This window comes from Phocoena sinus, chromosome 21 (genome assembly GCF_008692025.1).
Source record: "Phocoena sinus isolate mPhoSin1 chromosome 21, mPhoSin1.pri, whole genome shotgun sequence".
Lineage (NCBI taxonomy): Eukaryota > Metazoa > Chordata > Mammalia > Artiodactyla > Phocoenidae > Phocoena > Phocoena sinus.
The window spans coordinates 34,469,757-34,494,919 of record NC_045783.1 but is presented as its reverse complement, the minus strand read 5'-3'; the positions used below and the strand labels follow the sequence as shown (position 1 = coordinate 34,494,919).

General features: G+C 45.2%; 1 protein-coding gene across 7 annotated transcripts in view; it reads right to left on the bottom strand.

Moving 5' to 3' along the window:
- The window catches only part of CSGALNACT1 (chondroitin sulfate N-acetylgalactosaminyltransferase 1), a 322,544-nt gene that overhangs the window by 158,541 nt on the left and 138,840 nt on the right, over window positions 1-25,163 (bottom strand). For 5 of the 7 annotated variants that reach the window (XM_032618631.1, XM_032618627.1, XM_032618629.1 and 2 more), the window contains one exon: window positions 15,532-15,624. The gene's annotated coding sequence lies outside the window, so the exon portion shown is untranslated. Of the gene's footprint in view, window positions 1-5,317; window positions 5,390-15,531; window positions 15,625-15,923; window positions 15,987-25,163 lie in introns of those variants that run through there. The other 2 variants (XM_032618633.1, XM_032618630.1) reach the window with 2 other exon arrangements.

Genomic DNA, 25,163 nt, shown 5'->3' with positions numbered 1-25,163 from the left:
ACAATTTCTAACATTATCTCTCCCAAAAGCCAAGTCCTATTATGAGAGCTAGTCCAGTCCCTGGCCACCAAGAGACCTAGGATAAGCCAATGCAGTGGACACCTGCCATGCCGTGGGCTTTGTGTACACCCCTCCTATACTTAGGAATCAACCCTATGATCTTCCGCCTCAAAGAAGACATATAGTTTTCCAGGATCTCTTGCATTTAGGGTGAACCATCACCCTGGATTTTAAGTTAAAAAATTAACTATTACTTAAGTCACTGTATTTGGGGGTAGTTTAGCCCAGTCTCTAATACTCACACGAAATGAAAAGAGTCTGTTCTACAGGACTGCAGACCCTACCACCTATGTGCCATCCGTGAATTTACATTTGAGTGTGCGTGTGAATACTGACGCACACCCAGGTTTCTCAGAACAGCATCCACCCTGGTGTCTCTGTCTTCTCACCTCTCAGCCCCTCAGTCTGGCTGCCTCACCACCACTCCACTCACACTGACCCTCCTGAGGTCAGCTCTGAGCTCCTTTACAAAGCCCTGATTGCCAACTGCCTTAGGAGTCAGGTCAACAGAAACACACCCGCCTGAACTCCACCCCAATCATCGGGATCACTGACTGTACCTAGATGAATAGATTTACTCCACTGCCCAGCAGAAAGAAATTAAGTCTTCTCTGGAGGAAGGTAACAGCATCCAGAGACCTTACGATTTTCATATACAATGTCAGGTCCTTAATGAAAAATTACAAAGCACAACAAGAGACAAGAACAAATGACCAAAAACTAAAGAGAAATGACGGATAATATATACACTCTAGGTGTACTATCTAGGGGATATACAATCATTATCAAAAAGGAATTTTGATATAATTGCTGTGTGCTAGAAAACATAGATTAAAGATGATGAATTTTATCAGATACCTGGAATCTATGTAAAAGAATTAGATAGAAATATAGTAATTGAAATTAAAAATGCAATAGACAGGTTTAAGAGCAGATTAGACAAAGCAAAAGAGGGATTTCCTAAAGTAAAAGAGATGTAAGGAGAAAATATCCACATAAAAAGCACAGAGAGAACAAAAGAATGAGAATACAGAAAAGAGCTGAAGTGGCACCTGAGACATGGATCAAAGAACTAACATGCCTGTAACTTGAATCCCAAAAGGAGAAAAGAGGAGAAAGAAGCAATAGTTGCAGAAATACTCACCCAGAGTTTTCCAAAACCAGTTAAGGATATTGAGCTGCAAATCCAAGATGCTCCATGAACCACAACTAGGGGAAATATATTTGGGGGTAGGGAGCTAGTGTCTCCTACCCATCAACCTTGCAACTTTCAAAAGACCCTTCACCTCTGCACTTTTTTCATCTGTAGAAGGCTTATGTTCTTATGACTTAAGTTTAGTCAAACTAAATGATCACCCTCCAGAGCTAACATCTGAGAAATCTGTGTTCCCTAAGCCTGAAAGCTTACAGCCATGTGCCTCCCAGGCAGTGGTATTTGGCTTCTGGAATTAAGTTATGGAGACAGTTAACATTACTCACACTGAGCTTTTGCAAGTCTGTGGTGATTTTCACGTTGCAATTTCAAACTGAGCTGAAATAAAGGTTTCTTTCTCTTTTTTTTTTTTTTGTTTTAACACAGTAAGGTTTAGCTTGGATTCTGAATTAAGAGAAAGTTTAGGCTAACAGTTAACCTTGGATTAATATTTATCTTACTAATGCTGGCTTTATATCACATGGTGATATTCTATTTCCTCCAGGAAATTTTTTATGCCATTATAAAATTCTAGCTAATGCCACAAATTCTAGATGTAGGGCACACTGCCAGAGAGCACTATTGACTGCTTATTTGAAAACCAATCATCTATTTATAAAATCAGAAGAAGCATAATCTAAATATACTCAGAGGAGAAAAAGGCTGGATCCTGTGCCACCATGTCCTTTTCTTTCAGAGTCTGTCCCAGAATGACTGGTGACAAAAAGTGCTCTGTCCCATGGCTGCAGTAGTATCTGATAAGCAATAAAGCATTACAAGGCATCTCTTTATGTTTTTAAGAACTTGTTATCCAGCTCAACCACAAAAAAGATATTCAGAAGCAAGAGTGATGGCAACCTTGACGTGCGGACCAGCAACAGACAGCAGGACAGGTTGGGAACATCCAAGTGGACTTTGGAATCAAATAGATTTAAGTTTGAAGTCTAGGCCCGTCACTCTCAAGTCATCCGTGTACCCTTGGACAAGATATTTTACCTCTGAGCTTCCGTGTCTCTCATCTTCACTTAGAGAATTAATAAGAAGTACTGTCCATAGCTGTGGCGGGGAACAAATGGGGGGATTATACAGTATATGTGAAGTAGATTATATAGTGCTTGGAACCCCATGCAGAAAGTGGTCCCCTTTTCTCACCTTCTGGCCCACCCCTGGGCTGGTTACTTCCCAGCACCACAGAGAGAGACCAGTGAGGGCTCTTTCCTCCGCCCATAAATTCACAGGACGAGGATTGCTTTCTGTCTGAGTTTACACTCTCTGGTGACAACTGGCATCATTTCTGTGGTAAGGCCAGTGACCCCACGTTGACCATGTGAAGACAAGCTTGATTCGCCTGCCTCTGATCCAAGATTTAGCTGCTGGGGCCTGTCCCACACCCCGTGCAGCGTGGGTCGATTTGGTGGACGCTGACTTGGAGTTAAACCTGAGCAGGACCCTATGTGGCCTTCCCAGGACAGACCCCTACCCACCATGTCCTATTCCTGCCTTTCGTCTGTAGAAAACCTTTAGCCAAAGAATAAACTTAATCAGAGAAGTGAGAAAATGCAAAAGCAAAGAAAAGCAGTCAAACAGGACAAAATAATAATAATTTAGTCATTAAACAACGTCAAGGACCTTTAGTTCCTCCTCAAGGGCTATGGATAATATTCTGAGCCATGTCCTGTGAGCAGTCTTGTAGATACTGAAACTCCCACCAGGTGGAAGAAGTTAACTAACGACACGATGACCAGGCTGTAGCCATGACATAAGCTGCCACAATTCGGAGAACTGGCCTCAAGGAAATGAGAACTAACTGATCCTGGAACTGAATATTAACTGTACTTAAAACAGTCAAGACGACGCGGATCAGACCACCGCATGACCAATTTCGAGCTGACTGTGCTGTTTCTGCACGTAGCCCCTTCCCTCCGCCTGTACATCCCTGAAGCTCCCCCTTCAAAGCTCTTGCCCCCTGGTCAGCAGGAGGAGTCGGCCTTTGGACACGAGTCTGTCTTCTCCCCTGGTTTCCAGCCTCCAAAATAAAGCAACCTTTCCTTTCTACCAACACTTGTCTCTCTAGTATTGGCTTGTGAGCAGTGAGCAGCTGGACCTGAGTTTAGTGACAGCTTCTGTGTCCTATGTTCTCACCTGGGCCCTTTCCTGGAAAAGTCCCCGGAGGACACAGCCTGTGGCTGCAGGACCCACCTTACTCTCCCTGTGTTAATTCCCTGAGGAGCTACTGCAAAAACCCACCCACCTCACTGAGCCATTTCCCACCTGGCTTCTCATGGTACGAGGCAGAGGAACAGAGATTCGACAGGATGTCAGGTCCTGAGGGGAAAGAGCAGAAGAACATAACAGGACAACCCTCCAAGAGGACCTGAGACCCACCTCCACGTCACCAAGTCACCAGCTCACTGATGGGCAGAGATCCAGGTCTAAGCAGCACTGAGGGCTCAGAAGCAGGACCCTCGACACGCCCTCCTCTTCACCACTTCCCTCTACCCTCCAGCAACCTCAGGACCACACCTGCAAGAAACCGGGGCCAAACCCCCGGCACACAACAGCGGGAGGCCCAGGGGCTGAGGACCTCTGAGCCACACGTCACATCAGATGTTTTTCAACACGAAACCATTTCCCTCAAGGAAACATCCCAGCATCAAAGAGAGTGAAGTGGAGACAACTACTACAGCCTTAGAGAAAAAAAACAGAATTAGAAACCTCTTCCAAGCGGAGTGACTCTCAACGTCCAGCACATCTGAGACCACCTGCAGAGCATCTTAAAAATGCACGTCACTGGCACCAGCCCAGACACTCAGGATCAGAAACTCTGGGATGAGCTTGGGCATTGGTATTTTTTCAAAGCTCCAAGACAAAGGCTGAGAAAAACTGGCTGAATCTGTGACTATTAGTGAGGAGCAAATCAAACTCAGAATCAGGTTTTCCCATCATGGGCAGCGTTTCTTCAAGGCTGGTGGGTGAAACACTGTTCTTAAAAAGTTAAGAATTGTCATGCTGGAAAAGGATTCTGTGGAGAAGAAAGCTGGGACCCACGAGGTTAAGCCAAATTTAAGTCTTCCCTTTAGAATTTCCAGAACCTTTAACAGGCCCAGGTTCGTCGTACACTACAAGAGAGGAATACACTATATGGTATTTTCCAAACTTCTCTGATCAGAAAACTCTCCCTTCGAAAAATGTCTGGTAGCTCTAGTAATCTCTGGGAAACACTTTGGGTCTGACAAACTGTCCTCCGTTAATTGTTTCTAGAGGTTTCCTGAAAGAACAGTACAGTGAAAAGGCTGGAACGCAAGGAGGGGCAATGACGACTCCCCTCGGAGATTAGTCGAGAATCCGGTGACGAGGACCTTTTTTCCCATGTCTCCCCGCCTGGGATGCTGCTCTACACAGCCCAACACTCTTCTAACTTGGTCCCAATAGAAACACACATAGGTAATAATGACTCCCAAGCAGTGAATGAAAGTGAGCCTCTGCACACAGCACCGAATTTCTTGGAATAAAGTTGCCAGGTATATCCACGTTCTCAATGATACTGCAAACTTGTATGGACCTCCTTCCAAAAAGATGATGCTGTACAAGCCCTGTAAGCTGTTATTCTAGGAGCTAGTGCCAAGGGCACAAACACCCCTGCATCACAAGAGGGATCCTTAAAAGGGAGGTACCTTCCAACCTCAGGTCACATAGGGGCACAGTTTTCCTCTGTTTCCCCTCTTGGGGGGTCAGAATTTTAAACTCAACATAAGCAACAGACGCTGGCTATGACCGGATCACACTTGCACTTCCTTTGTGGCCAGCACTGCAAATACACAACAGAATAAAGTCATAGGCAGGGTATTCAGTTGGTGATGACAAAAATACTAATGTCATAATACTACCTTCAATATCACATTCTAGCCAGTGAGAACTCAGCACAGACATTATTATTATTTCTGCAGATTATTATTTGATTGTAACATGAAATAAAGTTCATCTAAGCAAACTTAAAAGAATGCAGTAACTTATATCCTACCAGAGTACTGACTACCTAAGTATAGTATTACCCACAAACTTTACCTATAAGTTAGAGCGTGCCTTTGCTCCCAATCCACACATCTCCGGAGTGTCTCCTCTTCGCCAGGCAGTATCCTAGGAGGTTGAAATACAGCAGTGAACGAGACAAAAATCCCCGCCCTCCTGAAGCTTTTATTCTAGATCCAGGAATCTAAATATTTAGCAAGTTAACTGGATTTTTGTCATTTCCATTTTCTTCTGAGGTTTCTTCACTATTAAGCTCCTATCTCATGTGCACCCCAATGTTCACACCAGCACTAAGACATGGAAGCAAACTAAATGTCCATTGACTGATGAATGGATAAAGAAGATGTGGTACATATCTACAATGGAATACTACTCGGTCATAAAAAAGAATGAAATAATGCCATTTGTAGCAACATGGATGGACCTAGAGATTATCCTACTAAGTGAAGTAGGGCAGACTGAGAAAGACAAATACCATATGATGTCACTCATATGTAGAATCTAAAAAACAATACAAATGAACTTATTTACAAAACAGAAACAGGCTCACAGACATAGAAAACTAATTTACGGTTATCAAAGGGGAAAGGAGACGGGGACAAATTAGGAGGTTGGGATTAACATATACACGCTAGTACGTATAAAATAACCAACAAGGACCTACTGTATAGCACAGGGAACTATATTCAATATCTTGTCATAACCTATAATGAAATATAATCTGCAAAAAGAAATCACTTTGCTGTTCACCTGAAACTAGCACAACACCGTAGATAAAAAACATAGTTCAATAAAAGAAAAAAAACCTCCCATCTCTCTTTGATCACAAAAATCTTGGATTATCACAGCTGAAGGAAATGACCAGGGCCGCTCTGTCCCTGGCATGGACTCCAGGCAGGCGGGCAGGGGACCAGATCCTGGCTGTACTTGTACCTGTGACCTCAGATGACCCCTTTCCTGCTCTGAGCCTCAGTTTCCTCATCTGTTAAACAAGGACTGGGTTCGAGTTTGACCCAAGCACGGGAGTGGAGGGTGTTTGGAAATGTTGGAGGGGGCAGATTCTGGCTGACACAACAGCTGAGTGGGCCCAGGAACGCCGAACACCCTGCACGTCCCCGGACAAGCCTCGTCCGGGCCATGGAGCTTGTGGGCACAGAGCTGGCACATAGCCAGGGCCGAGATCGCTACACATAGCTGGAGGCTCCTTCTGGACACTGGGCCATTCCTCTCTTAAGGGCAGTCTCGGCCTTTGATGGGGAGGCCGCCTGCCATGCTCCTCTACCCTGAAGTCCTCACACTGGGTAGAGCAGGTGCCCCTCGTCACTGTTTTAAAGCTACACTGATTTTCAAAATATCTGCCTTCCTCTCACAAAAGCCTTTTCATAGCTGAAGCTCAAATATATAAAATTGCAATTATTATGTCAACTAGACCTAATTTCTACCAGGAGCTAGTTAATCCACATCTTGTTACCAAAGATATAAACCTTATGACAGCTTTGGTTTTGAGATGATTTTCAGCGTTCTTACAAAGCCTAAAGACAAGCTAATCAGTAATCCATAGAAAATAAGCAGCTTGTGGGGAGAATAACATGTGAACCAAACCAAAAAGGTTACATAAGAAAATCTCATCAAATAAACAATGTAGTTAAACAGCTATCTGCTTATCCATGGTAAGCAGGGTATAAAGCAGTACTGACCAAAAGGCAGAGATCAGGCCTCCTACCCGAGCCATACCATAAAGAAAAGAAGGAACCTTCACCTTTTGCCAATTAGGTTGAAATGTCATCTCTGCCTCCTGGCCCTGTGCTGTGAAGTTATAATCTTGCTGCTTACAATTATTCAACCCCTAACATGCCCTGGAGGCACAGATTTGGGCGGCTAAAGGCTATGGAAGGGTTATAAAGCAACCCCAGAAAGATTCTTATGCCTAACTTGATGGTTCACAACTGTGTCCCGAGGCACCCTGGGGCACCAAAGGGAGCTCAGAGCTGTGCTTCAGAATATTTTAAACTTTCAAGCAAAGCACTGGATACTAGACATCTGTTGGACATTATGCAAACTGCTGGCTCCAGGTAATTCACACTTTCAACGTTAGACTGAGCTACATTCCTTTTGAAGATATCACATCTTTGTGAAACTACATTTTGAGCAGTTCCTGTGATGAAAAGCAACGGCTACATAAGATGAAGTGTCTAATCTGACCCCAAGGTTTGGGGAGCTGTGCAGCACCCTAGAGAGAGACACATCCCATTACTAAGTAACTGCGGTTAAGAATGAGATAAAGCAAGTATTTTTCTTTCAATTTATTGTATTATTTTTTCAAACAGCCACTAAGTTGTTAGGACATAAACACTCACAAGCTAATGAACGTTACTACTGAGTGGGGAAAAAAAAAACAAAACGTTAACCATTTTCTTAGCCAAGGGGTGTTGGGAAAGTGAATGAGACACTAACGACACTGTTAAACCTCTGACCTAAACATCTCCGGTCAATCTCCAAAACAGGGCAGGGAACAGGAAAGTTTCTTTTGCAAAGGGCAGATCTTTGGTAAAAGAGGTCCACTCCTGGGCGGCCTCCTCAAGCGTCACGGTGACGGCATCGCTGCTGTGGGTCCCGTGGGATGGCCAGGACCGCCAGGACCACCAGCTCCCCACGTTGTATGGCCACTGCCACCTTTGTTTCTGGGGTTCAAACACAGAAGGATAGAATGACTGAATATGTACAGTAAACACAGCTTACAAGCTAAAGATGGATTTCCACATTGTCACTGCAATTTTTTATCATGAATTTAGGAGTGTGAGCTCTTCGAAATAATTCACCATGAGAGCATCTGTAAAAAATCAGTGACGGTTACTTCAGTTCCTTTTCAGGCCTCCTATTCATCAATCTCCAATCCATCCAACAGCTGCCATAAAATTAAGATCATGTGGGAGCCTCGGCATAAGCCAAGCACCTGAATTGTACAGAGTAGGCTTTAAGACTGCTAACTTCATTACGGGCAAAGAGTTGATGGATAGGTATCAAAACAAAAGGGATAAAAGTAAGGTATTTCTCATTAGTTACAAGGAGAAAAACAGCAACCATACAGTGAAGAAATGAATCATCACCCTGCTTGGGTCATCAAAATTAGCATCACCAGTGAGGGGCAGATGGGGACCTGATGAGAGCACATCCCTAAGCAGAATCCCTGCTAGGAACGCACAGCGTGAATCCAACCACAAGATCACTCATCTAACCCCAAATGAATATTCTTTAAAAGAAAAATGATTGTATTCTTCAAAAACATCATTTCACAAAAGAAAGACTATGAAAACGTTCCAGATTTAAGGAAGATACAGACATATCAGCTAAATGGAATGCCTGGTCCTAGTACTAGAGGGAAATGCTACAAAGGACATTATAAGTGAACTTACAGAGTCAGAGTACAGTCTGTTATCTAATAAGATAAACTGAAATAAATGTTAAACTGACTGAATGATGCCTGCACCATTGTTATATTGGAAAACATGCTTATTCTTGGGAAATACACACTGAACTATTTAGGAATAAGGGCTATGATGTATGAACTTAAATGGTTCAGAAAAAAACCTAATGTACAATAATCTTTATGTGTATATATACTATATAGAGAGACGGAGAAAGAGGGGAAGAGAATGCACAAATGAAAAACGGTGCAAAATATTAACAATAGGTGGATCTGGGTAAAGGCCTTATGTACTTTTGGTTCTGTTTTTTTTTTTTAACATTTTTATTGGGGTATAATTGCTTTACAATGGTGTGTTAATTTCTGATTTACAACAAAGTGAATCAGTTATACATATACATATACCCCCATAACCCCTCCCTCTTGCGTCTCCCTCCCACCCTCCCTATCCCACCCCTCTAGGTGGTCACAAAGCACCAAGCTGATCTCTCTGTGCTATGGGGCTGCTTCCCACTAGCTATCGATGTTACATTTGGTAGTGTATATATGTCCATGCCACTCTCTCACTTCGTCCCAGCTTACCCTTCCCCGCCCCCCGTGTCCTCAAGTCCATTCTCTACCTCTGCGTCTTTAGATTCCATATATATGTGTTAGCATACGGTATTTGTTTTTCTCTTTCTGACTTACTTCACTCTGTATGACAGACTCTAGGTCCATCCACCTCACTACAAATAACTCAATTTCATTTCTTTTTATGGCTGAGTAATATTCCATCGTATACATGTGCCACATCTTCTTTATCCATTCATCTGTTGACAGACACTACACAAAAGGATGCTCAACATCACTAATCATTAGAGAAATGCAAATCAAAACTACAATGAGGTATCACCTCACACCAGTCAGAATGACCATCGTCAAAAAATCTACAAATAATAAATGCTGGAGAGGGTGTGGAGAAAAGGGAACCCTCTTGCACCATTGGTGGGAACGTAAATTGATACAGCCACTATGGAGGACAGTATGGAGGTTCCTTAAAAAACTAAAAATAGAACTACCATATGACCCAGCAATCCCACTACCGGACATGTACCCTGAGAAAACCATAATTCAAAAAGAGTCATGTACCACAATGTTCATGGTTCTATTCTTATGTTTACAACTTTTTGATAATTTGAAATTATTTCCAAATAACGTATTTTCAAACAATAAAGTGCTGAACCACATTTGGGCACAAGAAAACAACTGCTTAAGTAACTAAACATGACACATGCACCACAGCTAAAGAATGTGCATATCAGAAGTGTGTGGTCTCGGTGGCAGGACGTTCACCATAACCCAAGTGTGATGACAGCAGAGCACGTCAAAAGAGGCTCTCCAGTCATCAGCCTGTTGGAGGCTCTGGAGTGAGGTACAGGGACAGTGAAAAAACTGGAGACAGCCAGCCTGGAGCAAAGGTCACGCCTCCTTCGGGAGGCCCTGGTTGAGGGGTTCTCCACGAGGAGGTGAAGTCGGCATTATTCTGAGGCTCCTGCAGGCAGAGCCAGAACACCCGAGCTCCCCAAAGATTCCAATTCCAAGTGAAGCCTGGGATTCTGGGTGGGTCCCCAGCATCCCAGATGACTCAGTGCAGTGGCTCAAGGACCCCGCCATGGGCTCCTGGAGGGCAAGGACCGTCCATCCCACCAAATCTCCAGCGTCTAGCAGTGGAGGGCTCATGGCCGACACCCAAGCCAACGTTTGCTTAATTAATTAATTAACCAACAAACAAGTGAATTCTTTCAATTATGGAAGCTGGGAAAGGAAAAGGGAGGAAGCAGGGACCACAGATTTTTTTTTCCATTTTAGAATAATGTAAACATTTACATCCTGTTAGTTAATATTGATAATTTCTTGCATCCCCACTATGTGCCAGGAACTTCTCAATCCTCACAACAACTCCAAAAGGTACCATTCATTTCATTTTCCAGAAGAGGAGATGGGCAGAGGGGTTCCGCAACCTGTCCAGCTCACGGGATTAATAAGGGATGGAGCTGAGGCTCCAATCCCAGTTCTAGGGTCTTTGTGAAGCCAACTGCCTTGCCTCTAGAAACAGGGAAATGTAGACCTCAACGCCAATCGGCTGAACAACCAGAAGGGCCAGGGTGAGAGCCACCTGTACCCTGAGTTGAAGAAGAAGAAATTCAGAAGAAAGGGGATGCCTAGGTACACCTTTAGTCTGCTTCTAATGGGAAGAAGCGCATGTTAGGACAAAGACATCTTAGGGAGACATGCAGTCCGCAAGTCGCCAGGCTGGTGGCCAGGTACTTATGATCCCCAAACCAAAGTAAAACACCTGGAAACAGGAGTGAGAAGGGCAGTGGGTAGGGTAAACAAGAAGCTATTTTTCTGATGCACTTTTGACTCTTGAAGTTAATTATCTTCTTTCATTCATATCGTCCTTTGTCTTAAGTTTCTCCCATGATTTTACTCAGGAAGAATGAGAGCCCTTCCTAGAGGGGAAGCCACAGAGCAGGAGAAGAGGGGAGAAGAAAGACACTGGTTTGAATCCCTCGACAGCTCGGGTCCTCTGCATCCACGCATCCACGCATCCACCGTCCTTGTCAGAAGCGCAGGTGGGCCCGCTCCCAGCCGGTTCACACTCACCCCCTAACCCAACCACTCGTGCCGCTGAGCACGTGCTCTATGCCAGGCACCAAAGGTGTCAAGTGGTCCCGATGGGGCTCAGGACCCTCCAGACACCTCAGGTTAGTTAACAGGAAAGAAAGGCAAGAAAATCAAATGGAATAACACCATTTAGTGAGTGCCAAAAATCGGGAGGTTAACCCGCAAGTCAGCCCAGGGGGAGAGGCCTGAACCAAGTCACGGAGAACGAGTAGGAACCGGCCTGGCCAATGAGCCCGGAAGGGCGTCCCGGGGAGAGGACCCAGCAAAGGCCCCAGGTCAAGCCAGAGAGCCCTCAGGGTTGGTGCACCAGAGCGCAGGCCACCTGGAGGTGCTGGGAGGCCACTGGGAGATTCTGAACAGGAGCGACGTGAGCCTAGATGACGTACCTCAGAAGGGCCGCTGTGGCCACGGGGGGCGGGTGGGGGTGAAGGTGAGGAGGTGAGGTAAGGACAGCCTGGGGAGTCCAAGTGCAGACTGACGCACGAGGAAGAGGGGTAGGTGGGATGCAGGCTCTCAGCGACGGACCGCATGAGCACCTGAGCGACAGTAAGGAAGTCAGGATGCCTTGGGGGGCTCTGGCTGGTGACTGAGGGGGAGCCCGAGGGGACGTAACGAGTGCAGGGTGCTGGCAGGACACGTGGCAGAGATGGCCGAGAGTCCGCGGTGCCAGACGGCAGTGTGACCTGGGGAAACAAATGTGAAGTCAGCAGAAGTTCACCATTTAGCACAGAGGAAACTGCGTGGATAATACAGAATGAGAGGGCAGAGAGGATGGAATGCTGGGAACAAGAGACGGGAAAGGGGGCCACAGGGATCAGCCACAGAAAGAGGGAGAAAACCAGGGAGAGTTCATTGTCGCCGTACACAAGCCAAGGGAGCGAGAGTTTCGAGGGCAGTGGTCAGAGTGTCGGATGCTGGAGAGACGCGTGTCGGGGCACACGCATCTCCATAATCTGACTTCCTAGGTACTAAACTAAGAGTTAAGATGCCTTATCAGACTACAGCGAGAGGAGCAATAACGCTGAGACCGAAACTCACAACCGGAAATTCATCCCAACATTTGTTTGTGAATATAAACAAACACGCTAGAGGCTGCGAATGTAGAGATGGTGCTCCCTTTGAGGACAATGGCAGCCAAAGGACAGACATTTAGCAGGTAAGCAACTGTAGGCAATGGAGAAATAAGGTGGGAGGTGGCAGGGGGGCACAGAGGCCCAGCCCCAGGCCAGGCAAAGGCTCAGGAAAAGGCTTTCCAGGGCTGAGTCCTGAGTCCAGAGAAGGAACGCAGTCTGGAGGGCAGAGGACAGAGGAGGCAGGGAGGGGAGGGGCCGCCAGGACAAGACGCAGGCGTTAAGAGGCTGAAGCAAGAAACCAACGGGATGGAAGAGGCGTCTCAAAGAGCAGAGCCCCGGAACAGGGCAGAAAAGACAAAAGCCAGGCCTAAGGAAGTGTCGATCAACAGGGAGAGACGGCGGCCCACTGGCAGGCGTGCACCAGTGGACACCCACGCTGGTGCCAGCGTGACCCTCCTGGTGTGGCCCGGAGAAGCCTCATCTGCGGAAAGTAAACTGTGCTCAGGAGGATAAGTTAAAATTGCAGCAGCAAACACTGACACTCATGAAAAGCCTACAGACTTTACGTCTCATCCCATTAAATGGAAAGATTTTGAGAGTCTAAAACAGGTCCCAAAGAAGGCTACTTTATAAAACACAAACTGCTCTACTGAATTCTCTAGTTTTGCAAAAATGCGTAACTTGCCAAGTGTCTCCATTATAGCTTTATGTTAGTATTTACTTATAATACCCGCTTCGTTCCAACATAAAACGGAATCAGCTACCATTTTACGTGAGCTGGTAGACGCATGTCACGGGCTTGTAGAGCTGCAGAGAACGACGGGGTTATCCGTCCACAGACAGAGTTTGTATCCCTCAGACATGAGGCGAGGAACTAAGTGGATCACAGAGGTGAGAACAGACGGGTCTGCGGCCTGCTGCGGGGGGGCGGCGGCGGGGGTGGGGCACTCGGGAGGCCGTTGTGGAACAGGGATGACAGGGCAGTGACGGGCGCCAGTCCGAGAGGGTGTGAGGGCCAGGGGCCAGTGGCTCCTGCAGGGCCGGGACCCCGCTTGTTCCCTTTCCCACGCACCCGCTCACCCATTCATTGCTTCCTTCTGTGCCTCCAGGTGCCAGGCCCTGCTTCTGAGTGCCGGAAGCCCCACAGGTGGGTTGCTGCTGAAGGACCAGTAAACGTCCCCTGGGGGGTGGCAAGGAAGGAAGAGCTGCTGGTGGGAAGGAGAGTGTGGAGACACGGGGCACGGAGTGGGGCACAAACACAGAGGGCAGCGCTTCACCAAGAAGGACTGGCGGCAGCACAGGCTCTGGGGAGGACGCGGGGGACACCAGGAGATGCCCCGGCAAGCCTTTCAAGGCCTCGTGCTGGTGAGCATCTGAATGAGTCACCTCTCCTGGCTGGGACTCCATGAGCACCGTGCATGGGGGTGGCACACCTGCCGACCAACACCCCAGACACTCTTTCCCCAGTTGACACCGCTGCTCCCCGCAGGTCTGGTGAAGCTCCGCTACCGAGGGACGTTCAAGTCCCTGCGTCTATAAAGGACTCAGTCTGCAAGAAGCAGGTCCTGGAAAACCAAAGGCTTTCCCAAGCCCGTACTGCCCTGCTGGAGCCTGACTCCCTGGAAATATTCAGTCTCTGCAGCGGGATGCACAGCCCCCAAGCCGCTGCCAAAACCCAGGTCTGCCGCCCTCATCGCTCGTCCTGAAGGATGAACATCTTAATCGGCTTCTGATTACTTCTCTATTTTGTACAGTTGACTTTGGCTCTTTTCTACTATTACCTCAAGGCTTTAATATCATGGAGTTCTAATGAACTGCTCTCTTCTACATCATCCAAGTAATTCTCAAAAACATTAAACATCGCAAGACCTCAGATTAGAAGAATTCCATTATGACCCTTAAGCCGGCCTTGAGTGACTTAGGCCTCTTAGCCATTCGACTTTCTACTCAGAAAAGAACTTGTGAAGAACTATTCTTTAGTTATTTTTGTTTGATTATTAACTTTGGCCAAGGTTGGTTTTATTTTTCGTTACTGGTGGCTCAGATACAGTGCCTTTAACTCCTCATTCTCTGTTTGAGTACAAAGTGGTACATTAACCCAAAATCACACCCTGTGTTTTGACTTATCTTAATCAGTGTAACAAAAGTAAAAACAAAACACACAAAATCATGAACAAAACCTCTATAGAAGTTTGATAAATGAAGAAGGGTGAAGGCATTTTCTTGAAGGTATGCAAAGGCTGAGCACAGCTTACCTATTTTCATTTTTATGGCTCCAGAATCACGTCCAGAGAAAACTAAAAAAGGGTTTTTGCTCTCCTGAAGGTAAGAACCACATATACGACTTCCCATCTCATGCTGTTCCATTTCAACTCATGACGTCCCCGAGGTTCTTGTTTTTTTCAAAGTTTAGTATTGCCAGATGTAATAAAATAATTATTGCCGAGAAATTCAAAATTACTGGTTACAACAGCTGAACTAAAACAACGTTCCTGAGATTTACATACGTCCCCAGTCCGAAACCAACCGTACAATCCATCAGCGTACTATTATTCTCCAAGAATTCTAGAAAGTATTCCCCTAAGATATTATAAGTTAGAAAGGAAGATCATCCTTCAATTTCCTAAACATCTTATTTAAATAATTATTTTGTAGCATGGTAAAAATTACGATGCCCTTTTGATTATGAGTTAAATATTTGAGAAAGCTTAACGTTTTGTCACAACTTCCAAAAGGAGAACAAATGTTCCTATTTAAGTGAACTTTTAAAAAAAAGAATTATGCAGTTCTTCTAACTGTTTACATTACTGGTTTCAGGCATTTGCCACTCTGAGAAGAGACAAATTATGAGGAAGTTGGCAAAGTTAAATGTCGATTACAGGCTTTAAAGTGAAGAAAAGGCTTTTCCAAAGCAGCCAAGTAATTGTATTACGTTGAAAAAGTACTCATATCTTAAAATAGTAATTTGTTATTAATGGAAAGTAAAATGAAATTTAGCACATTTCAAACACAGCCACAATATTAATAAACTCAAATCATACAGAGGTTCATTTCTTAAGTAATTCATGATTAACAGACTCACTTACCTGAAGTATAGGAAAAGAAGGTTACGATGAAACTACATCATTTTTTCACTGGGTAATAATATCTTGACTTCTCTCCTTGAAATGGAAAGGAATCTAAAATACAAAAAATAAAATAAAAATAGGAGTCGCCCTTGTGAATTTCCATGTCTTAAATTACGAAATTTTAAATCATTTAGGAGATAAAATACAATTCATCCAAAGTCCTGCCCCAAAAGGCAGCATGGTATTTTCCCTTTTCTATCTTAATGGGTAAAATGCAAAATATTTGTTAAGACACACACACACACACACACAGATAATCAAGATTTAAAACAAATGCTGAGAGCCATGCAGAAGTGTGTGTAAAAGCAAAGCAGAGTCACATGCTCGGAAAAAGACCCCAAAAAGCAAACCTCGCAGCGAAGCAGGGTGTCCGCCGGCCGCTGGGGCCTGGGCGCTGCGTCCGCACGGAAGCCGCAGCTCAGGTTGGGTCAGGGGACCGCGCACTGCGCCGGCACTTTTTTTTTTTTTAATGGTCGTAGGGACTGAAATGTTACGAAACAGCAAATCCCCGGGAAGTTGGAGAGCCCAGCTCCGCGGGACGCGCACCCCCGCGGACGCCCCCGCGCCCCGACCCGGGGGCGTGCACGGCCCGAGGGACCTGCCACCCGGCCCCGCACTCCGTGCCCCCGCGCCCCCGCGCCCGGCCTTGCAGGAACCCACCGAGCCGCCCCTGGGTCCACGGAGATCAACGCAGATGGGAAAGAGGTAGGAGCAAAACACCCGGGAAGCGAAGGCGAGGAAAATACTCTGGAGGGGACTGAGCCTCCCTGTTAAGTAGATGTTAATAACGCTACCTTCAACTCATTCACGCAGAGTCGTCTTTCCCGAGTTTGTGATTTCATCTCATTTGTCTTTATAATTCAAGTCATAGCAAAAAATAAAAAATACTATATGGTTCCCTTGTCACACGCAGGAATTTAAAAAGGCCCAGGGTGGTTATACGAGGACAAAGAAAAGACTGATAAGCTGCTGAGGTCTGTGACCACTAACTAGTCCCCCTGCTCCGCCGCGTTGGCCTCCTGGTGCTAGAGCGGGGCTGTCACGTGTTTGTTCCCCCCTCCCGTTACATTTGAAGGTTTTCTCTGCGGCATTGACACTCAGTCAGTACAAGTGTGAGGAGCGTCACCGTAGAAGTTGGGAAGCCATCCGTGTCCACACACTCTCCACTTTCCTGCAAGTGGGCCAGCCGGGGCCCCGCGGCAACGCCTCTCCTAAAAGCCACTTCCGTCCCTGCCTGGCGAATTAATCTGTGTTGAAATGGAATTGCAGTTGGCAGAACGGCAGCAATGCCAAGATCGAATAATCACTTGGACCCGAATCTGAGTTGTTTCCATCCTTGACAACAAATAATGTTACCCTCCGGAGCCTGCGGGGCCAGGAGTTGAAATGAGTTTATAATTTGGCTTCCAGGCTCTCTTCTCACTCTCAACCACTTAAAAATGTCCTTTTCTGCCTTTTAGCATGCAGGGGGCAGCTTTGGAGGCTGAATCACCGACGTGGTCGTTATTGATATCTGTCATGAATATTCTTTGCCAAATAAATAAAAAGAGGAAAAGCCCACATCGTTCAAAACCACATTTGTTTTAACAGTGAAACTAAATAGACTGTCAGCTCCTACTACCACATGATCATTAATAATCTAATTTGTTCTTCTCACTCCAGCAACTTGAAGAGAAATGCTCAGTGTTTTCATCTCCACACAGAGGCCCCATTCATCTGGCCCCGCAGTGCCTGATCCTGGTGATGCCAAACTGCAGGTTAAGAGCCACAGGACAACCCAGCGCCTCCTCTTTTCCTAGTAAAGAGCTCATTAACACTCGGATCCTTGGCTTTGGGAAGCACATTGTCTCCTTAGCAGTTGCAAACACCATGTGCCCTGAGAAGGTAGTCATCTCTAGCTGGTGATGGAAAAGGAAAGAGACAGGAAGGCAGAACCACTGGCAAGACTCCCTAGAGATCAGGGTGGGATGGGAATTAGCATCTTGGAAAATTACTGGAGGTGAACCACAAGTATGCAAAGGACAGGTGGGCGTGTCCAGCTAACATACCCTGTTAGGAGGAAGGGAAGTGTCATCACCCACACGCCTCCCACACGCCTCCCACTGAGCGAGCGGCTCTGCGTGTGCGCTCCCCCCATCCCCACAGCGATGCCATGGATGTCTGCGTTAACATCCCCATTTTGCAAATGGGGAAAATGAGGCTCAAAGGTGTTAAGAAACCTCTCCGACTGGTACATAGTAAAGCCAGGATTTTTCTGACTTCAAAACCAAAGCTCGAAAAAGAGAAAGAAACGCAAGCCTTTACTTCTTCTAGGATGCAACGTGGCCTTGTCTGCAAGCGCTAGTCCTCACGGGTGGTTCTCCAACAGGTGGGTGGCTGCCGCCAGTGATAACCTGGCAGATATGCTGCCAGCATCCAAAGGCTGCCCGTGAGGTACTGGGAACAAAGACCCTCCCTCATCCTTCATAAGAAATCACAGTGACAAAGCCACTCTTGGACAAGCCTTCCTGAGTATCAAAGAAATAGACAGTAACAAATAGACAGTAACAATGCCAAAAATAAAAGCTAAATCCAGGGAAGCAACTGCAGGTACAGAGTAGAGAGAGTACCTTTCTTTGTCCAATTCAGAAAATAGTTCTCGTCGACATCCCTCAGGCTAAATCCAGGTCTGAGGGCTCCTCTCCTGTCATCTGATGCCCTGCTGTTCTCAATAGTTTGGCCTAGAGAGTGAGGATTACAGAGGGGCTTCTGCGGCTTCCCGAGTTCTAGTTATGGTAAAGAGTGAGCAGGAGAAGGCAGAATGCGCCCTGAGAGTGGCTGGGAGAGCATCCATGGGAAAATCACACACTCGGTTTTGGAAATCTCCCAGTTGGGATTCTAAAGGTTGGGAAGCCTGCCTCACCCCACCGCCACAGTAATAGAGTTTGACATCCGTCAATTAGCAGCACTCCATAAATAAGTCAGCTTTTAATCATGCCAAAGAAGCCCGCCAAAAATCAACTATGGAAAAGAGCAGTTGAAAATGAGCACACTGAGATCAATACTATTTTAACAATCTAGGAAGCCGTGCTATTCAACATACAATGAATAAGCGAAAGTCGCCAGCACTCGCAAAGAACTTCAAAGGCACAATTGGTCGAATGGTGTGACTATAGCCATCTGTGTAGGTTAAGTTCCAAGGCTTCCTCATATTCATAAATGTAAATCTAAATCTTTAATCCATCTAAACCACGTCTGTGTCAGATACATTGATTCCTGAAATGTGAAAAGTAAGACGGGAAGACGAAAAAGCCCTTTCATCATCAGTGTGCCTAAAATAACAAACAAAAGCAACGAAAGACTAGAAACGTGTCTGCCAACTCAGGCTGCCTGGTGGAATTTTCTTTGTGCAAATGTGGATAGTAATATACATGTTTTAAAATCTTGATGGTAGTGTTTTCATTTGTATAAAACGATGGAGTCCCCTGGGTAGCAGCACTGGGAGACATAGCAGGGTTAGGGTCAGGAACTGCGCAGCCAACTTCTAAAATTATCTTTCTCAAGAATATGTTTCAGAAAAGAAAGTGCCCTTGCATGCTACTTGTTACAAGCGGCATGTGATTATAGGCTTGACAAGATTCCTTCCACATTAAATAATTTTACTGAAAACAATATGCTTTAGGACTCAACTGACTTTAAAAGTCATGAGTTCTTCCCCCCAAATGTTGTCTTCTATTCTTCTGTGAAATGAAAAACAGGGTCTCTGTGTTCTGATCTTGTGTGTACAGATGTGGACTGAATGAGAAGATGCCCCTTTCTTATTCCTAATCCTGCCCATGAAGTCGGCCACCCTCACTTTCTTCAGTTTCTCACTCTGGTAAGTGAGGATAAGCACAGATACTATGACCAGAACTACGAAAATGATGAACAGAATTATGATGCTAAATTATTTGAAGCCTCTTTTAAAATGCATTGGTCTAATATTACCTTAAAGGTATCAAGTAGATTTCCTTATGCTCCAAGGATTTACCAAGTGCCTCCTACTCTAGGCCATGGGGTCCCTGTGAGGCCCCTGTGTGAGCCGTCTCCACACAATCAACATGTAAACCACCAATACAAGAGACAATGAAATGACTCACATGCTAAATAGACACAAATAATATGCCATTAAAGCATCAGAAAAGATGAGCTAGGACTGGAGAGAATCAGAGTTACATCTTATCTCTCGGAAAGAAACTAAAGCGCTCTGTTTGCCGTTGATCGTAAGACCAATAACACAATCTTTCTCCTAAATCAGCTGGGATACAGACAGTTGATGCTCCTTCATAAAAGAGAGCTCTTTCGCAGCACAGTTCGTAGTTACACTCAACGCCCTCTCCCAGGAAATTCCTCCAAGGCCAGCCCTGCCCCTATGAGATGCTGCAGCTGCCAGCACATGCTAGACAACATCACAGATGCTAATGAGGGAGACCTGCTGCACTTAAACCCTGAGCAGAGCAAGAGATTCAGGTTTTCATCTGTTATGGACTGAATATTTCTGCCCCCCCAAAATTCATATTTGAAATTTTAATCCCAGCGTGTTGGTATTTGGATGTGGGGTCTTTGGGAGGTAATTAGGTCATGAGGGTGCAGCCCTCTTGAGTGGGATTAGTGCCCTCATGAGATGCCACGAGAGAACTAGCTTGCTCTTTTTTTGCGACGTGAAGTCACAGTGAGAAGTCAGCTGTCTGCAGTCTGGAAGAGGGCCCTCACCAAAACCAGACCATGCTGACACCGTGATCTTGGACTTCCAGCCTCCAGAACCATGAGGAAAAAGTGGCTGTTGCTGATAAGACTCCCAGCCTGTGGTGTTTTGTTACAGTGGCCTGAGCTAAACCATCATCTTAAATCTGCTGTGAGATTGTATACAAGTTCATAACTTCTTAGCCTGTGTTTCCAGATTTGTAAGTAAGGGGTTGGACCAGGCCATGGTCCTCAGTGAAGGAGGATGGTCTTTATCGGCTGCCTCCCCTCCCTACTAGGATTACATCTGTGGAAAAGATACATTGCAGAGAGGAATAAGCAACACAGACAGAGGAAGATGAGGCAGGACAGCATCTAGACTTCGATGTGAAGGGGAGGGAAGGGAACTTAAAAAAGCACAAGCTCTTGCAAGACTTAAAGTTATGGCCTTCCTAAGTATAAAGATTCTACCAGACTAGTTGATAATGGGTAATTTGACGATCAAAATCATGCGTTTAGGGGCTTCCCTGGTGGCGCAGTGGTTGGGAGTCCGCCTGCTGATGCAGGGGACACGGGTTCATGCCCCGGTCCGGGAGGATCCCACCTGCTGCGGAGCAGCTGGGCCCGTGAGCCATGGCCACTGAGCCTGCGAGTCCAGAGCCTGTGCTCTGCAATGGGAGAGGCCGCAACAGTGAGAGTCCCGTGTACCGCAAAAAAACAAAAAAAAACAAAAAAAAAGAAAATCATGCGTTTGTCCATTAACCAAACGTCACATCTCACATAATTGCTAGAGCCGGAAGTACAACCCCCCATTCACCAAAGTACACCCATCCCCCAAAGACAGGATGCTCAGGAAGAAGAGACCGTCAGGTTGAGGTGCCCCAGGGAACAGGGACCCCTACACGGAGCAGCTCAGAGAGAACAAATCACACATTCCTGCCCCGTACACACCAACAAACCAGCCCCAACACAGCAGAAGCAGCAACACAGAAAGGGCATGAGTGTGTGGTTCAGAAATCCCAGATCTAGTCCCAGTTCTGCCATTAAGCTATTGTGTGACCTTGGGCTGGTCACCAGCAAAATAAAAGTCTGGACCAGATCATCTCCATGTTAACCTTCCAGCACAGAAAGTAACTGACTTACTTTTTACCGTGTTACATAAAAATTTATCTGATCCTAGAATTCTTTCAGCATCTTTAAGGCCAGTATATACAACTCCATTTACGGGCTCAGTTTTTAAATTAGTGCGTTCCCAGGCTTCTTAGGACAACCGACCAGAACACAAGTCTGAGGTGCAGTATGGGTGAAGTTTCTTTTCTCTGGCTTTCTTTATGATTCCCTATGGCTAAACTCTGCCCTCGCCGCTGCCAAGTCTCTGCACTCCTGGCACTGAGGTTTGATCTGTAGTTTTCATAGGGCTCGTAACACTGTGATAGATGAAGAAATTAAACCTTTCGCCAAACCTGAACAGGCGTTTTGAATGGTAATTTTTATCTTCTCCCTTCCCAGATGCAGAAATGTCAACAGTTGAGAGATACTATGATGTTGGTAAAAAGTCATTACAAAAATGAACTTGCTGCCCAAATGATCTCTTATTATCTTGCAAATGTATTACTTTTGCTGTATCAATTTTTTTTAGTTTATTTCATGTTATGCTCCAGCTGCAAGGGAATTGAGAACATATTGTCCACATTTTCATAAAAAACTATAACATTAACAGAAGAAATATTTCACCATGAAAATGAAAACTATGTGTAAATATTCATATAATTGAATTTATTCAATCAATTTATTGAGTCAAGCCAATGGAAGGATGCTTTTTTTGTGTAGTGAGAGCCAACAACACAGGAGAAAATTTTCATCTCAGTGTTCAAATAAATAAATAGTAATATTGCTTATGGATATCAATTTTTTAAAATATGCATACAGAATATAATGCGTGTTGCTCTCAGGGAACGTACAATTCCTATATACTATTTACTAAGTATACTGGATAACAACAAAATGAAAACTAAGAAAGAGAAACACATATTTAATCAAGGAGTATTTAAAAATCATTAAAATATGTTTTCATTCCATACCATGGCCAGTTAAGCAAGACAGGGGTAAAGAGTAAACAAAGAAAATATTATTGGAGTAATCAGCAGTAACAAGGAATGAACTATTGGTACACATATCAACAGGATGATAATTATGCTGATTAAAAGAGGCCAAACAAATAGTAAACGTACTGCATGATTGCATAATATAAAATTCTAGCAGATCACACCATTCTAGCATTTGCCTGGGGATGGGTGTAGAGGGTTGGGAAGGACCGGAGGGAGCAGGAGGGGTAGGATGGTGGGATTACCAAGGGGCAGAAGAAAACTGTCCTGATGATGTACATATGTTCATTATCTTGATTTGGGGGGTGGTTTCATGTGTATATCAAAACTAATCAAATTGTGTACTTTAAATATGTGAGTTTATTATATATCAATTATACTTCAATAAAGCTATAAAAATTATTGAGTAGAGAGACAAAAATAGGGAAAAAACTTTAAAGATTAGGAGTAGTTATATTTTGAGGCAATTAAGATACCTGTTGGATGAAAAGCTACAGAAAAAAACAGGCTACACTAGACCCATAAAAGACTACCAAAGAAAGATTTCTGATTGTTGCTATATTATATAGAGAGAATTTTTTTATTTCCTTAGGATTTTTCACAGAAATAGTTCTAACTACCCTCAGAGTCTCAATAACAATGGCTAACATTGAGCCATTTTATCCTCACCTAAGGAACCTAAGAGTTGGTTACTACCTACTATGATGAGGATACCAAAGTTCAGAGAAGTTCACGCCCTTCACCAGCCCAGTGGTGGAGCTGGGATATGAACCCAGGTTGAGCTCCTGAAATTAAACTTCTCACCCTCTGCTAGACAAACAGGATCCTGGACCAGTGTTGTGGGTCACAATTTGCTGATTCACACCTCTGATGGCTTAAAGAAACAGTGCATTAAACAGCTACATTTCTACGTCTGAAGTCTAATTGTGGTAACACAGAAAAGGTCAGTAATGAAGTGGTGGTGGAAGGCAGGGGAACTGTAGCAGGGGGAGCAGGAAAAATAATACCCGGAAATCAACAGATTTGGTTTTGGCCATGTCCTCAGTGATGAGTATACACTTGGGCAAGTCACTTCTCTTCCTGGAGTCTGTCTCCTCTTTAGTAAAATCAAGAGTTTGGACTAATCAATTTCTAAGACTCCTTCCAGATTGGTGATTTTGCCAGTCCTCTTTGGGGTAATACACCTTGCATTTTGTAACCTGGGTCAAAACTTTTCCATGATACCAAACACATTTCCGGTACAAAGCTTCCTCCATCTCTTTTAGCACCCGCACCTAGCAAATCCCTTCACTATTTCCCAGAGGCATTCTGTTCCCAAAGGACAGTGCTAAGGGAAGGCCCAAGGAAAAGGAGGACGGTCGCTCAATCAGAGCCCACCATGTTCCCCTGTACACACTAACAATCTTTTTCACTTCAAAAACACTAAAACATTGACTTGGGCAGTGTGGGCAAGATGGTGGCATAGGAAGGCCCTGAGCTCACCTCCTTCCATGGACACACCAAAGTTACAACTATTACAGAGCAACTATTGATGAGAACAACCTAAAGACCAACAGAAAAGATTTTCCACTGCTAAAGATATAAAGAAGGAATCATGAGATGGGTGGGGGACGGAGACGTGTTATAGTCAAGACCCATACCCCTAGGTGGGCCACCCACAAACTGGACGATAACCACAGTCTCCCCAAGGAGTGAGGGGTACGAGCCCCATGTTGGGCTCCTCAGCCCAGGGTTACTGCACTGGCAAGACGAGCTCCCAGAATGTCTGGCTTTGAAGGCCAGCAGGGCTTGTATATGGGAGAACGAGAGGACTGTAGGAAATAGAGTTCCACTCTTAAAAGGCACACAGGATCTCACATGCTCCGGGAACCAGGGCAGAAGCAGTAATTTGAAAGAAGCCTGAGTGAGATCCTCTTGGTGATCTTGGAAAGCCTCTGAGAAAGGCAGGAGGCAACTGGGACACCCCCCCACCCCCCGCCGGGGACATAGACACTGGAGGCAGCCAGTTTGAGGGCTCTCTCTGCCACCTGGGCACTGGTGCTGGTGAGCACCATTTTGGAGCCCTGCCTCTAGCCTATTACTGCCAGGGGCTTGCCTGCCCACCAGTGGGCTGGCACCACTTCCAGCCCCACTACCCAGGCCATGCAGCCAGGGAGACCTGGCCCCACATACCAGCGAGCAACCAGCCACTGCACGAGGCAAGGCCCGGCAGCCAACCAGGCCAGAGGCAGCCTAGCTCACCAGCCACACCCAGAGAAGTTGGCCTCACCACAACAGAAGGGTACACACAGCAAACACAGGGGCACCCCAGAGCACACAGCTCTGGTGAGGGCACTGTGCTGCTGGGCCCCACAGGACATCTCCTACATAAGGCCACTTCTCCAACGGGGAAATGTGACCAACCTAAATAATGCATAGAAATAAATACAGAGAATTAGGGAAAATAAGGAAACAGAGGAATATGTTCCAAACAAAGGAACAAGACAAAACCTCACAAAAAGAACTAAATGAAGTGGAGATAAACAATCCACCCAATAAAGAGCTCAAAGTAATGACCATAAAGATGCTTAATGAATTTGGGAAAAGAATAGATGAACACAGTGAGAAACTTAACACAGTTTAAAAACATAAAGAAGAACGAAACAGAGACAATGAATAAAGTAACTAAAATTTAAAATACATTAGAAGGACTCAACGGTAGATTAGGTGATACAAAGAAACAGATAAGTGATCTGGAAGACAAAGTAGTAGAAATCATCTAGCTGAACAGAAAAAATGAATTTT